Source organism: Oenanthe melanoleuca, chromosome 2, assembly GCF_029582105.1.
Source record: "Oenanthe melanoleuca isolate GR-GAL-2019-014 chromosome 2, OMel1.0, whole genome shotgun sequence".
NCBI lineage: Eukaryota > Metazoa > Chordata > Aves > Passeriformes > Muscicapidae > Oenanthe > Oenanthe melanoleuca.
Genome location: NC_079335.1, coordinates 100,045,432 through 100,059,986, shown reverse-complemented (window position 1 = coordinate 100,059,986; position 14,555 = coordinate 100,045,432). Strand labels below are relative to the sequence as shown.

Genomic DNA, 14,555 nt, shown 5'->3' with positions numbered 1-14,555 from the left:
CATGGCAGGTCTGACAGACACTGTTGTATACATTATGTCTTGCAATGACTCATCTCCTCCTCTTTCAGTCTAATGAGCACCATACCCAAAGATATGTTGGCCTATTTTCTGATTATTAAATTCAATTCTGCAGAGAAGCATATGGCAAATGGGGGGGGGTGGGGGTGGGGAAGGGGTCAGAGAGGATGTGCAAAACAGTTCATAAGGTTTAATTTCTTTCAGGGTCCATAAGTACCAGTAAGATATTAATGTAAAACATTTTTAAACACATCTAATCTCAAAGTGGCTAGTTACAATCCATAGTCATTAATTACTTGTTAAAATTAACACAAACTCCCTGCTTTTTTATAATAATGTTACAAGAGGACAATACTTAAAAAAGGGTAGCGTATATGCTGATTTCTGTGTAATCATTGCTGTGCATAAGAGATAAATGTTATTACAGATTTAGACTGTACTTACTTTAGATTTTAGATTGTACTTACTTTTCCATGTATGCAAGCAATTTGTAAAATCTCATCAAATCATGGATCAAAATGCAGAATTTCAGACACACAACAAGCTGGAGTCTCAGGAAAAGTATAGGTTAGGAAATGAATGATTAATGTACGGATGGCACTTCTTGAATAAAAAAGATCTATTAAAAAAATTCAAAACACAAAGAAACAAAATCATGCTCCTGAATGTTCTGCTGGATGAAATACTACTTGCAGTGCTAACGGCTTTGATTGTAGGGGTAGGTGTAACCAGGACAGAGTGTGCATCCTCCTTCCCTCCCCTCGACTGAGCAAGGGAGTCAAACACAAGCAGGCTGAACCTCTCGAGGCTGTGTGACTGATCCGTGGAGCCCACCAGCCCGCGCCACGGAGAAGACCCAGCCCAAAGCTGCACGCAGCTTTGTTACGCTGCCATTCCAGAGCACAAAGGAAAGCGACGCTGCCATCATCAAGTCACTAGCTTATCTACAAGAATTACGGATGCAGCTACCGCCGTGGCTGCACCGGGATTCTGGTGCAGGGGGCAGCCTTGCTGTGCCTCTCCTGAACGAAACCGGGTGGACAAGGGGAAAACTGGCCAACATCTCTCGTTATTCCAGGCCAAGGTGGTTCCCAGACAGGTCTTGCTTGGCCCCCTAGTCAGATGGAAAAAAAATACCATATGATTCTGACTACAATGAAAGTTTAAAATAATAGTGCATAAAGAATAAACTATCCTTTAGAAATATCACCTATTTGAGATGTTAAAAATATCTAAAAATAAATCACTTAACTGTTAATTTTGCTTTATAGCAAAATTTTGTTTGTATCTTCTTTTTCCTGGACTCAAATGCTACTGTTCAAAGGGTGAAAAGAGGCACATAAGTATCCTTCCATGGAAGCAATCATAGTTAGGAGCATCCTCTGATGCTGTCAAACAATTATTTTTATGTCTAAATGATTTTGGTGTTCTAGCACTGATAAATCCTTGTTCTACTATTTTAGTCATACATACAATATGAACATACATATTACATTCATGCATTGGGAACATGGAAAAAGCTCTTCTACAATGTGTCAGCTATAAAAAAAGGCAAATGGTTTCAACAGTTCCAGAAGGGTCTTTTCTTTAGCCTGATTTTATTTCTTCAATGTTAGCCACTTATCTCAAAAGCACTGTTCCATGCTGCCACCAGAACTCACTCCTTTGAAAAAGACTCCTCAAAATACCAGGTCTTGCAATTCATTCAAAAATTATTACACTGTTTTTGGCTAAAGATCCAAGCTGAATGTCTCTGCATAACACAGATCCTTGTTCAAATAGTTGTTCTTTAATCACAGAAATACAGTAGAAACAGAAAACCACTTGGGTGGCTCATTCTGTAAGAACAGAAAGTCCGTATGGGGCTTGTTGCAACATTAAACCCCTGCACAGAGAATCAAAACAGTTACTAAATTCTCCGGGATGTTTGAGGTAGCCTGAACTAAGAATCAGGAAATCAGCACCTCATGGAGTTTCTTGACAGGAGTTCATCACTTTAACAGCCTAGAGTGGAGCCTTGGTGGAGAGGTTGTTTTGTACAGTACAAAGGAGAAAGAGTAACTCAGTTCAAAACGTGAAGTTTTTCAGGTATAGCAGATGAATAATCTTCTGTGCAAGAGAGGAAAAGGATGTGATCAGTGCTGAGGTCTTGTTCACAGGGTAGGTTCTACAATGCAGATCTTTCCACCTTGTGGCTGAGCGAACTTTTTACATTAAGTTACTTCACCCTTAGCTAGCAATTGTTATTTTTCTTGTTGACCAAAACCAGATCTCATGAAGTGCAACTTGAAGAATCAAAATAAACGACAAAACCTAAACTCTGAGGGGACTGGGTAGCCATTTTAGTGGTGGCAGCCATCTTGGAGCAGAATAGATTCAAAATAGCTGAAATTTCCAGAAATTACTAGTATTTTTCAAATGTAATATTTTTAAGATAATCTTCCCAATTGTCAGCCACTCCACTAGAATTAGAGGAAGGTTATAGCTATCTACCACAATATGACATGTAACTGTAACAGGAAATAATTTCTGTTGCATGTTTTTTGTTCAGAACTCATGAAACCTCTTTTTTTTTTTTTTTTTAAATGAGCTACTATTAGAAACCTCTTTTCAAGGCCATGAGGTAAATCAAGAACATATAGTGTAGGAATGCCCACACTTGAGACCTCACTCCAAATTTAATACACAATGAAATCTGGAGATGTTAAGTACTTACACATAGAAAGAGACTAAAAACATGCAAAACATGTGCAAGCACATAGCCTTTAAGTAGAAGAACACTGAACCTCACTTGATACATAAGCCAACAGCATTATTTGGGAATAAAGGAGCATTTGTGATTTATTTGCCCCACAAGAGACTACTGTATGTGGTCACTCAGGACTTCATACAGTAGCCGCTGCTCATTTTTTGAGCTTTGATCCTGAAGAAGCATTAAGGTATTCACAAGGAAGAGGGGAGATGATATTTGGTGAGGAAGGATGACAGAAGCAAGAATGTGTCGATTGCTCCAGTGCACATCGGAAGTGGCACTAGATGTGGGACGCATGGGAAAGGGGTCTGGTCACAAGGGAGGGGCAGAGTACCATTAGAAAACTTGGCAATTTTATTTTTTCCCTGCGGAAGAGGAGTAAAGACTGGAGCGACCAGAGACCAGGACAACAGCAAAGTAAAGGCTCACGAATCCTCAAAGTTTAAATACAACAAGATTGATGAGCACGGCTCTTGGATTAGAAATGAAGGAAAACGACGGCAACCTTAGAAGCTGGAGATAGCGCCTAGCGAGCAACAGGATGCGAGCCCGATACGGAGCGAGCACTTGTCTGCTGCGATTTATGACATCCCTCCACGACAGGGGGAAACCGCGCTGGACGCTGAGCAGCGAGGGAGAGGAAGCCGCCGGTGCGACGCACCAAAGGATGGCTGGTGGCGGTAAAGTTTGGGCAAGCAAAGGTCAAACACGCGGACGCGAGGCAGCAGCGCTGCAAAATGACTCAGCCGGCCGAGACATCCGCCGGGGAGCGGCGGGGCTGCCCCGCGGGCGTGGGCTGTCCCCAGCCCCCAAGGCTGATACATCCTCCTTTTCCCTATGTGTCACATCTGTGCGCCACGCTCGCAGATCTGACACGCAAGCTCACGGCGTGATTTGGCAGTGAGGGCGCGTTTGTGATTTATTTCCTCCGCAAGAGACTCTTATCAGTCAGGACCCCCTTACAGTGGCCGCTGCTCGTTTCTGCCCCTGAAGATGCTCTGAGGTAGCCACAAAGGAGAGAGGAAGAGACATTTGGTAAAGAAGGATGACGGGACTTGTGGAAGCACCGCTTCAGTGCATCTCAGAAGTAGCACTCGACGCGGGACGCGTCCGAAAGGGATGCGGTCACAGGGGAAGGGCTAAGTACCCGCTTCGAAAACTTATCTTGGCAATTTTATTTTTGCCCGCTGAAGATGGAGAAAGGCTGGAATGACCTCCAGGGGCTGAAGCTCCCGTGCCGGGGGAATCACAGGCGGAGCGGCGGCGAGGACGGAGGGCCCGCTCCGGGCATTCCCGCCCCCGGGACCGTTACGGCCGTTACGCCTCTCCCGCTCTCGGACCGATTCAAACTCGGCAGCGGCGCCGAGCGGGAGCGGGAGTGCGGCCCCTCCCGGTGCCCGCCAATCCTCTCGCCCGCCTCCCTCCCATTTCCCCTCCCTCTCCCCCCTTCTCCACGTGAGGCGGCCGGAGAGTTTCAAGCCTCCCCGGCGCGCCGCAGCCCCGGGCCCGGCCCCGCCGCGCGGCGCGGGGGGAGCGGGCGCGAGGGGGGCGGGGGACGGGGGGAGCGGGGGGAGCGCGAGCCCCCCGGCCCCCCGCGCGGGCAGCGCGAGAACAAAGAGTTCTCCCCACCCCTCCCTGCCCCCCCGCTCGTGGGGAGCGAGGCCGCGCCCCTCGACCCGCCCCCCGCCGCGACCGATTGGCCCGGCGGGGCCCCGGCCGCGTCCGTCCGGCCAATGGGGGCGGCGCTCGGCGCTCGCCAATGAGCGCGATGGCGATTGGGCCGGCGTGTTTGGCGCTCGGTCCGGGAGGGTGAATCCGGCAGCCGGAGGCGGAGGGAGGCAGAGCGGGAGCGCCGAGCGGAGCTGGCGGCGGCACCGGCGGGAGCGGCGGCGGCGCGGAGTCGGGGCGGCGGGGGGGCGGGTGAGTGAGCGGGCAGGCGAGCGACATCTCGCGGGCTTGAGGCGGCGGCGGCGCCAGGAGCGGCTATTTATACCCGGGTCCTTTGTCATGGGGGAGGGGAGGGGGCTATGGGGGCGGCGGCGGCGGCCGCGACGGCGGCGGTGGCTCCTGAGGAGCAGCCGCCCCCCGCGTCCCTTCCCGCGGGGCGCCGGCGGGCAGACACGCGCGCTCCCGGCCGGTGACAGCTGGAGGGGGGAGACATGGAGTCTGGAGTGCCCTTTGTCTAAGTTGGCTCCATCCAGCCCGACCGGTGGCTCCGATCCCCGCCCGGCGAGGCGCAGACCCGGGCCGGGGGCGAGCTCGCCGTCACTCCTCCGGTGGGCGGGGGGCGGCGGGCGCCTAGCGAGACGGAGAAACGGGGGGCAGACCCGGCGATTTCCTTCCCCTCCTCTCCGCTCCAGCCGGCGGCACGCGGCGGCTCCGGCGTGGGCAGAGGGAGGTGTGTGTGTATGTGAGCCCGGCGCACGCCGGGCAGGGGGAAATCCGTGTGCCCGCCGTGGGCACGCGGCACACAGCTCGTCCCTCTCCTCCCGGGAGGCTGGGACAGGTCCGCCCGGGCTCCCGGAAGCCGGGGCGAGCCGGGCGGGGAAGGCTGAGCACGCCCCGGGCCGCCCGCCCGCAGCCGCGGGACGGCGGGGCTGGGCTGGGGGTCCCGCCCCGGCTTTGGGGCGCTCCAGGCTCAGGGAGGGAGCTCAGGAGGGGCCAGGGGGGAACACAGTCTGGCGGCCGCTCCGGCGAACTTCCTAGTCGTGGAGGACATCGTGTGATCCCGATCTTCCAGAGAGCCGCAAGAAAGTTGACAAATAGCTGAAAATTCGGGGGGTTTGGGGTTTTTTTATCGCCAAGCACGTCGATACGAAGGGCTGTTTAAAGCTGGTGTCTGGGGAGGTGCGAAGGAGAGTACTGGGCTGAGCCGTCCGTGAGCAACAAATGTGTGTCTGGATAAAGAAATCGGTGTGTTGTGGCATCATGCACATGTATGCACATTACCAGGTCTTCGTGGTGATTCCAAAATTGTTATTCATGCATGAAAGAAAAGCATTGCGTGCACAGATGTGCGGCAGGAATGGTATACCAAATTTGTACATTTCTCGAGATACTTATTTCTAACTTAAAAAGTACCACACTGATTTTATTGGAGCAAGAGAAAAGGTTCATTTCTAAAGCTGGAAGTTCAGATTTTTGTTCTCTCTCATGAGAAGCATTTAACAGTTTGGAGAAGGTAATTTAATTCTAGCAGGATGGGTTTTGTCTTTGCTTAAGTCTAGCAACTCTAGTTTCAGCTATTGTGAGTTTAGTTCTTACTAATACTGATTTCAGGGAAGAGTTTTTACCACCACATTTAGTGTAATCTTCACATCTAAGTGGGGTTTTTTCTCATAGATAGGTTAATATTTTTTTCAGGGGTTGGCACATTCAGATTCTTTATGGAGTTTTTAAAAATTTAAAGATCATTCTTTGTTTGTCCCCAGAGTCTATATAAAATTGAGAGTCCAAGGAATGTTTATTTGTGGTAACAATAAAGCATCTGCAGAAGAGTGAGCATTACACAGTATACTATAACTAGTCTCACTAGTGATTATTAAAATGTGAATATTTGAAAGCTACAAAGTCTTTCAGAAAACATGTATTTTGAGAAAACTCCAGTATTTTAGGAGATGTGACTCAAAATTTTTCTGTGATGTGTTGGTTGTTTTTAAGAGCTAGTACTTTACGAAGTACTGGATTAAAAACATCACATTTCTTGTTCTGGAGTTTCCTTTACAAGAAAAAAAAAGAAAAAAGGAAATTTTTTTCTTCTTCCTCTGCCTCCATGAGAAATTAAAGTAACAAAGTTAACCTAACAAAGTGTACAAAGTTGAGAAATCTGTGACAGTGTAATGTTCCATGAAATTCTGACTGCTATTTTCATCTGTTACTTTGGAAAGATTCAAGACTTTAAATTAGGAGAAAATTTGGGAAAAACTTTTGGGTTCTTTCAGAGATTTTTTTTTTTTTTTTTTAATAAGTAATTTAACCTTTAAAAGTGACAGACACTGGAAATCTGCACCTTCAAAAAGTCATAAAATGTCACTGCTCAGTTTAAAATGAGCTAAAGTGGTAGTGTGTACGCTTAGGCCAGAGACTTGAAATTCAAGCTCAGCTTTTTTTCCCCCTGCTGTGTTTTATTTTCCTTTTTTGCTAAAATCACCAACAAGCTGAAATATGGGGATTTCTTTGAAGACATGCTTTCAAATTGGTTTTTGTTTGTTCTGTAACATTGCAACCTTCATAGGTGAAATGTAAATATTCTTGTGCTGCTTCTTACCTGCAAAGAAACTTTGGCTTAGGGAGAAGGGAATTTTTGTAGTGCCTTATTGAATGCATGAGCTGTACTAGATATAGAGGGAGTGCAAGCCCCTTTCTGTAAAGCAGCTTATGTCAGAATAAGCTACATCTAGAATCCAGTGCAGACCAACAGTGCTCACAGGAAAGTTGGTGTGCTCTAAAATTCCTCTTGTAATTAGTCAAAAGAAGTGTTCTGTCACCATTCATGAGACAGTTCATCTTCCTTAGCTGTGTAGATCATGGGTGCATTTTAATAAGTTCACAGCTGTAATGTTAAAACTGAAGAACAATTTTAGATGATGGTTCTATATTCATGTGATTGAACAGTGAGAGTTATTTTTAAAAATGGCTGCAATACTGACAAGGCACATTTAATAAATGTCTGCTTTACATTGTGTTTGAGCAAAAGTGTTGTCGCAAAACTTTAGTATTGGCTGTAATCTGGAAGTTCTGTAATTCTACTACTGTTAGAACTTACAGATGAATCTTAGCTGACCTGAGGAAAAGTTCTGTGAAGCTTTAGGGGGAATAATGTTTTCCCCAGCAGGGTTGCTGAAAATCTCAGGAACAGAACCTGGCCTTTGCTAATCAAGGAAGTTCACTGAGTTGATAAAAGTAATTTTGTCAGTATTACTTATCCAAGCAAAATTCACTTTACCAGATTTTTTAAAGAGTGAAGAAAATGGGCTGCATACTGTAAATACAATTCTTAATGATTTGGTGGAGGCGTTTGTGTAGCATTTACATTAACAAACAAGATCACTGTTAACAGAAGCTGTAGGACAGTACTACAGGAGGTTCATTTTAATGTTGAAGCTGCTTCTAACCTTCTGTTCCTTCCGTCAGCGAGGTCCATGGAGAGCTGTGCTGGGCTCGTTGAAGTGGTGTCTGATTGAAGACAGCATCTGTAAATGTATCTATCTATAAATGTATCTACACATTTAACACCTAAGTGTATGACTTGTACAGCTGTTCTGGAGGGGCTAGGTCAGTCTTTAAATGGATAACTTACTCCACTGACAGTTTAAGGAATAATTTTAGTTAAAGTAGCTATGTCTGCGAGGAGAACTGTAAGGCAGACTAAAATATTGTATAAAATGTACCCAAAGCAGTGAAATTTTGTATGAATTGTCTGCGGAAAGAGAGAAAGTGCTTCACTGGGGGATGATGACAACACTTGTTACAAGTTAGTCAAATGCTCAGGTTTGTTTTTTTAGCTCTGAGTATATGCCCAAGGGTTTTGTTGAACTCAAGATTAAAAGGAAAACAATGTACAAAATTACGAAGTAGGTATCCTATCTGTTCTCACAGAGATCAGTTAACGACTTTGGGATGATGCTGTGTAGGTCTATTTATGGATGAGGTGAAACTAAAAATAAAATTTATTGAGGGACGGATCTATTGAGCTCCAAACAAGAAACAGGGAATTTTTCTAAAACATGCTGCTTTCTGTAACTGATAATAGTAGGCAGTTTGATTGTACACCTGGATTTCCACTAAGGTGGGTCAGATTGTGGACTTGGTTCTGAGTTAAGAGGTAAAACAACATTAGTAAACTTGAGTAGAGGCAACTGTTAAGAAGAGTGGAAGGTATGATTTGTCTATAAAATTGACAAGTTAAGCTTATCTTAAAAATACTAAAAACAAAAGGAAGTTTAAAATATATAATGAAATTTTTTAGCCACAGGTTTGTAAATTGAATTTTAAATTGTAATTTAAAAATATTGGGAGAGAGGAGAATGTCTATTAATATCCCTGCTGGGTCGAGAAAAAAATATAAAAAAACAATGGTCACCCCCAAATGAGTGTAGATCGCACTCTCATTTAAGAAAGCTTTTGCCTACCTGGCTAAAGCTTGGACATAGGATTTTTCATTTATTGTGCTTCTGTTTGCTTGGTTTGTTAAAACTACCATTTACTTGGAATGATTTATAATGCATTCTCTGCTTCCTGTCTAGTGGTAAAATCAGTAGTACTCTTAAGGTAAGAAGGCCATTTGGACATTTATATAGATCCTATGCGTGATCTGAATGCTGTGGATAAAAATAGTCTAATGATGTGAGTGGATCAGCACAGTGTTGTCATTTGCTTGAAAATGTGATGTAGTACTTCCAAAGCTTCTAATTGGGACATATATGATTTCATTAGCAAAGGGGGTAAAACTGGTGTCTTACTGTGTGCAAATAAAGACTTCCTTGATACACAATTACAGAATACCGCAGAATTTGCTATTAGTTTTCTTTTTTTGTGTATGCATATGATGCCTGCTTGAATAACATTGTGTAATTATGCAAGCAAAGTAGTACAAATTGCAGTTCACATCTTAGGCTCTTTTAGATATGAACTGGAAATAAATCTTTACAGTACAGTAAAGGACAGTATGATTTCTTTGTATTTTTAAATTGTTTTTTGATCTAGAATCAGGCCTATTTCCCTTGTCAGATTTTTGTTGTATCTGGCCCCTTTCCATTCTGCCTTTTACATGGTTAGTTCAGTTTTTCCTGCCATGCATTCTCTTTTCACAGCCTGCATGTTCGGTTTAAATCCCAAAGCTATCAGATGTAATTTAAAGAAACAAAATATTTGCAAGGAAGGATACTAAAATCTTCTAACTTATTTATATTTTAATTTTTTTTAATGTGTGCTGGTTTCCTTTCTATGCTTCTTATCTGGCAAGCTTTATATTTTTGGTGTGTAGTCTGATTTTGTTTTAACTAGGAAGATAAAATTTCTAGAGCTGGAATTAATTTTGCTGCTTCTGTAAGAAGTTGTATGGATGTGTGTTGTAGATACTTGATTTACCCATGGAACTGTACCATGGCAAATGGATTAAAGTTGTTACTATCATATCTTTTTTAGTGTTTCAGTTATATAACCAGGACAGTGTAAATTCTGTCCTTCGTGATGGCTTCCTGTTGGATGTCCACTAGTTTGTGCCATGTTTCTAGTGAGTATTTATTGCCGATGTGTTTAGTGCAAAGCTAAATCCAGTAATTATTGGAAGAAGAGATTGACATATCTTGTTTTGTTCTTAACATAGTTTAACCATTCCTAGTGTTTGGTATACATGATTGCTTTGAAACTGGGATACATAAGGTCCCAAGACCTTATTTAGTATTTGCAGTTTTCTTCCACAGCCTAAGGGAGATGTTTTCTTTTTCACTGAAGGATGGTGAAGTTTTTTGCAGTTGCATGTTGGATTTCTTTTTTTAAAATAATTTGGGTTTTTCTTTTTTTTTTTTTTTTTTTTTCCTTTTTTTCAAGATAAACTGTTTCTAATTAGTCTTCTCTATTAAGTCAAGCTTCTGGAAAAGTCTCTGTGTTTTTTTTCCTTTTTAAGCAACATCTAATAAAATATGGATTTATCGCTGTATACCTTACAGAATAAAGATGCCATACATTAGATCCAGTTATTTTGTAAAATTTAAAATAATAGTTTTATAAATAACTCTTATGATTACTTTAATAATTTGAAGCTCATTTTGGAATTATTCAGGCAAATGGCAGATGCCAGTTCAGCTTCAAATTTACCAGACAGTAACTGCTCTACAGTAAATTGTGCATACGTGGAAGTGTAATGTCTTTCAAAGTTTAAGCTATTTGCCTAAGCAGAGAAAATATGGAATAGCTATTGAATCTGAATTGCTGTGCATCAGGGTTTTTCCTGTGTGGGGTTTGTGTTGCTTTTGCAAGTATAGGTTGAACAGAAGAACCTGTGGCTATTTTAGTTTTTATAGTACAAAAGGTGTGTCCACAAAACAAATTCAAGGTTTAGTTTTTATAGTACAAAGGGTGTGTCCACAAAACACATTCAAAAATTCAGGTGGAATAGTCTGTGCTCTTAAAATTCGCATCATAAATTATTTTGCCTGTTGAGACATGTCTTAAGTGTTCCCAGCAAGTGTTACTTTTTTCTGCCAGATTTATCCAGGATATCAAAAAGATAAATTTTAAAGAGATGAAGGTGTTAGGCAACAGGGATTAATTGCAATGTATGTGGGAGTCATCTACCTCCTCTGGGTGTCTGTGAATGAGTGTGAAGAGAGAAATTCTGGAGGTATGCATTTGGGCAACTCAAAGGTGAAGCTCAAGTTTTATGCATAAAACTGCTTTCTCCTGACAAATAGCCAGGCTTGGTTTGCTGTGAGGAATGTGGGATGGTTTTAATTGTGACTTGTAAAAAGTATGATCAAATTTGGGCTTGAAACTTTTTGTTGCTGTGGTGCTGCTTGGAGTTTTAAAATGTTTTGGTTTTTGAGCCAGATAATCTTACTCATCCAGCAAATGTTAGAAGTATTTATGGATGCAGATATCCAAGTGAAAAGCGAATAGTTGAATTACCTGCTGCATGGCGTTTGGCTCATGTTGCCCAAAGTGAAGTGAGATGTCAGTCAGTTTCAATTACTGCCCATTTTTGTTCAGTCTTTAATATAAAATATTTGGTTATAATCTCCCTGTTCTCTCTTTCCCCTCCCTCTACCCAAGTGGACAGGTACTTGAACTTCTTATTTTTATTTCCAAACGGGTATTTTTCTAAAAGTATCAAATGTTGAAATGTGCTGAAAAAAAGTGGTAATGTAGGGAATTCAGAAGTTTTAAATGGATTTGTCTTACTCCTTAAGTGGTATACCGGTAATGATTTCACGTCTGTTTCTATTTCTCTAAATCCTGAAGTGGAGACACACAAAGATTTTTTTGAAGGGAAGAATAGCTTTGAAAATTGCAGGTTTGCTTATACAGATAGAACACTCCAGTACGGATATATCTTTTTCTTTTAAGGATTGTCTGAAAACAAATTATGTTGTGTTACTTTTTGTATTCTACTGTTGTATTTATTTAAGGAAATGTATTGAAAAACTTAATTATTTGTGTAGAAATCTTGTTTTCTTATAAACAGACATAACATTTTTGTTTTTCTCTACTGAGGAGAATGAAACTGAGAAGCATCTATACCAGTGTTTCTTGATGAATAAATGTTCTAAATGAAGAGCTCCCACAAAATGAGATAATGTCGAAATAAATCTGAAGGCAGTGTGTTATTAGGAATAAAGAAGTCATCAAACTTCTTTGTCTCACAGAAAATCTGAAATAAACTTAATTTCTATAACAGTGCTATTGTGGGATCTTACTCCACTTAGTGTTTAATCAACCTAAAATTAGTTACAAAAACTTTTAAAATGATTGTGGGGTCTTGTCATGTCCAGATGAGTTCTTGTGGGTTTTCTTAATGATTATTATTTAAATTTCTGAATCGGATTGTTTAAAATTATATTAGATATTAAGGAACATAAATTTGATCATTTTCTGAAATGCTTCTGGAAGATCAAGAGCTACTCATAAACTATGAGGCTGCAAAGCTTTTGACATGCTGGCAGAGTAAGGGATGTTGAATACTGGCAGTTGCTTCCTTTGCTAGTTTGCTAATGCAGGAAAATAGAAGATTCTCATTTAAAAGGAGCAAGAAGATAAATTAAGATTTTTTGTTTTTCCAGAAAGCAAAAGGGAGTGAAGCAGCATTTCTTTCTACTTAATATCCAACAGTTCCTTGACTTCTTATTCTTTCCTTTCTTTCTTCCTCATCCGTGGGAGTTTTTAATATCTGCCTGGTCTCCTGAGAAGGATTTTAATGCAACATAGTATTAAACTATGTATGTGAATGAACTGTTAGGAGAGAAAGCAAGAAATAAAATGCTGTAGGAGGCAAACTAATATTTATAATAAAAACAAAATCAGATAGGGAGCATGATTGAAGAAAATGTGAGCCCTGAAGCTGACATGTTTCCCTCCTGTCTTGTGTGTCATTAAAATTGAACTGCTCTGACTTACTAAGTGAGGAGAGCATTTCAAAAAGAAGTGGTATGAACTGAGCACTAAAACCAATCTGCAGAAGTAGGCATTTAGTACTGTCACAAGGAGCTGAAAACTGGAATGCCTAAGGCCATGGGTCAGTGTCTTTTAGGTGGGGCCAGAACAACTGGATGCTCACTTAATTCAGTCAAAAGCAGCAAGATATTTTCAGCCAGCGAACTTCCTTGCTTCTGTCAACGGCTGCAAAAATGCTCCTGCTGTCAGGAGGGAAATGATAGCACAGGTGCAAGTAAAAGGGCTTTTATTTGTAACAATGCCAGCATAAAGTAGGGGTGATGCTTGAAAGTCAAAGCTGGTGGTTTTGTCTGATATGTTTGGGCAGTAACACAGGAACTGTGTTTGGAGATTACTTCAACCGTTAAAAACAGACTGGAAACAGTAATTGATGAGAAAAGTACGTGTGGTGATCAAGGCAAGCCTAAGTCAGGAGTTAAATATGTGAAGGGGAAACAGGTGATCCTACCAGCTCCTACCAAATTCGGACCGAAGGTTAGAATTCCCAGTATGTAAGATGGGAGCATTCCCTAGCAATGTCTAGGTGTTCAGTGCAGGACTGTAGCTGCTGTAAAATACTGTATGTTATTATGTTACATGCTGGAGCAGAGGGCAGTGACAGTGAGTCTTTGGAATGGTGGTTGGCTGTAGTGGCATTTCTTGGGTGGGGGGCTGCTCTCACATCAGTGTCTGCAGCCCTAAGTGGTGTTTCTCCTTAGTAATTTTCTTCTTAATAGCTTCCTCAATCTCTTATTATTTCTATTTTTTTATAGAATATATGTTCATGTTGAAACTTTTCATAATGCCAGAGCAGTTGTAGTCCTTCATGAAACTGTTGTAGAACATATGTTTAATTTAGTGGACAATGTGGACAGTAAACCATGTCACATTTGGTTTATGTTTGCCATTTGCATCAGAAGTTCCTGTAGAGTATGTATGCAGAAGGGTTCATCAGCCTTGTTCACAGGAAGGGTAAAAATCAGCCATTTAGAGGAAATTCTGACACATTGCTTAGCTCAAATTTAAGGTATTGCCTATATTGTTTTAATAACCCCTTCAGTGGTAACTAGTTTTGGTTTGGGAAAAAATCCAGCAAATAAAAATATAGTCATTGTAGCTAATTAGTTAGTTTCATAGTAGTACTGCTACAAATAAGTAGTTTAATTAGGTTAAATATGTAATGAAATTGTACTCTTAGTTCACTGAGATAGCCACTCATACATACTGTAAGAGAAAAGACTGTTTGTAGTCATTTTGTATATGATAGATCAAGGTAGCACGTCATGACCAGGCATGAAATTGCCGTGAAATTGGGCTTTTCTTTTTCTATAAGCCTGTTTTAAAATTAGCTGAAATTCTTACTCAAAAGGCACAGGGAAGCATCTCATTAGCCTTGAGTATATTGAAGTATGAATTGAGGGCTATTAACTTAAGGAGCTAGTGAGGTAGTAACAAGGCCCAAAAAACCATTGTGTTCGGGAAGAAGCAACTGAGGTGGCACATGTTTCAAATTTTGGGGAAGCAAATCATAGAATAGTTTCTTATTGTGAATGTGTGTACCACTTGACTCACTTAGTGATTTCTTCTAGAATGTGTTTAAAAATGAAAAAAAAAAAACGTGGAAAAAAGCTAAACC

The 14,555-nt window shown here is 41.8% G+C and overlaps 1 protein-coding gene across 2 annotated transcripts in view; it reads left to right on the top strand.

Annotated features, from left to right (window-relative positions):
* The first annotated feature begins 4,310 nt into the window (after positions 1 to 4,310).
* Positions 4,311 to 14,555, top strand: part of EZH2 (enhancer of zeste 2 polycomb repressive complex 2 subunit) — a 49,933-nt gene continuing 39,688 nt past the window's right edge. The window contains exon 1 of one of the 2 annotated variants that reach the window (XM_056483146.1): positions 4,311 to 4,690. The gene's annotated coding sequence lies outside the window, so the exon portion shown is untranslated. The remainder of the gene's footprint in view (positions 4,691 to 14,555) is intronic. The other variant, XM_056483147.1, reaches the window with a different exon arrangement.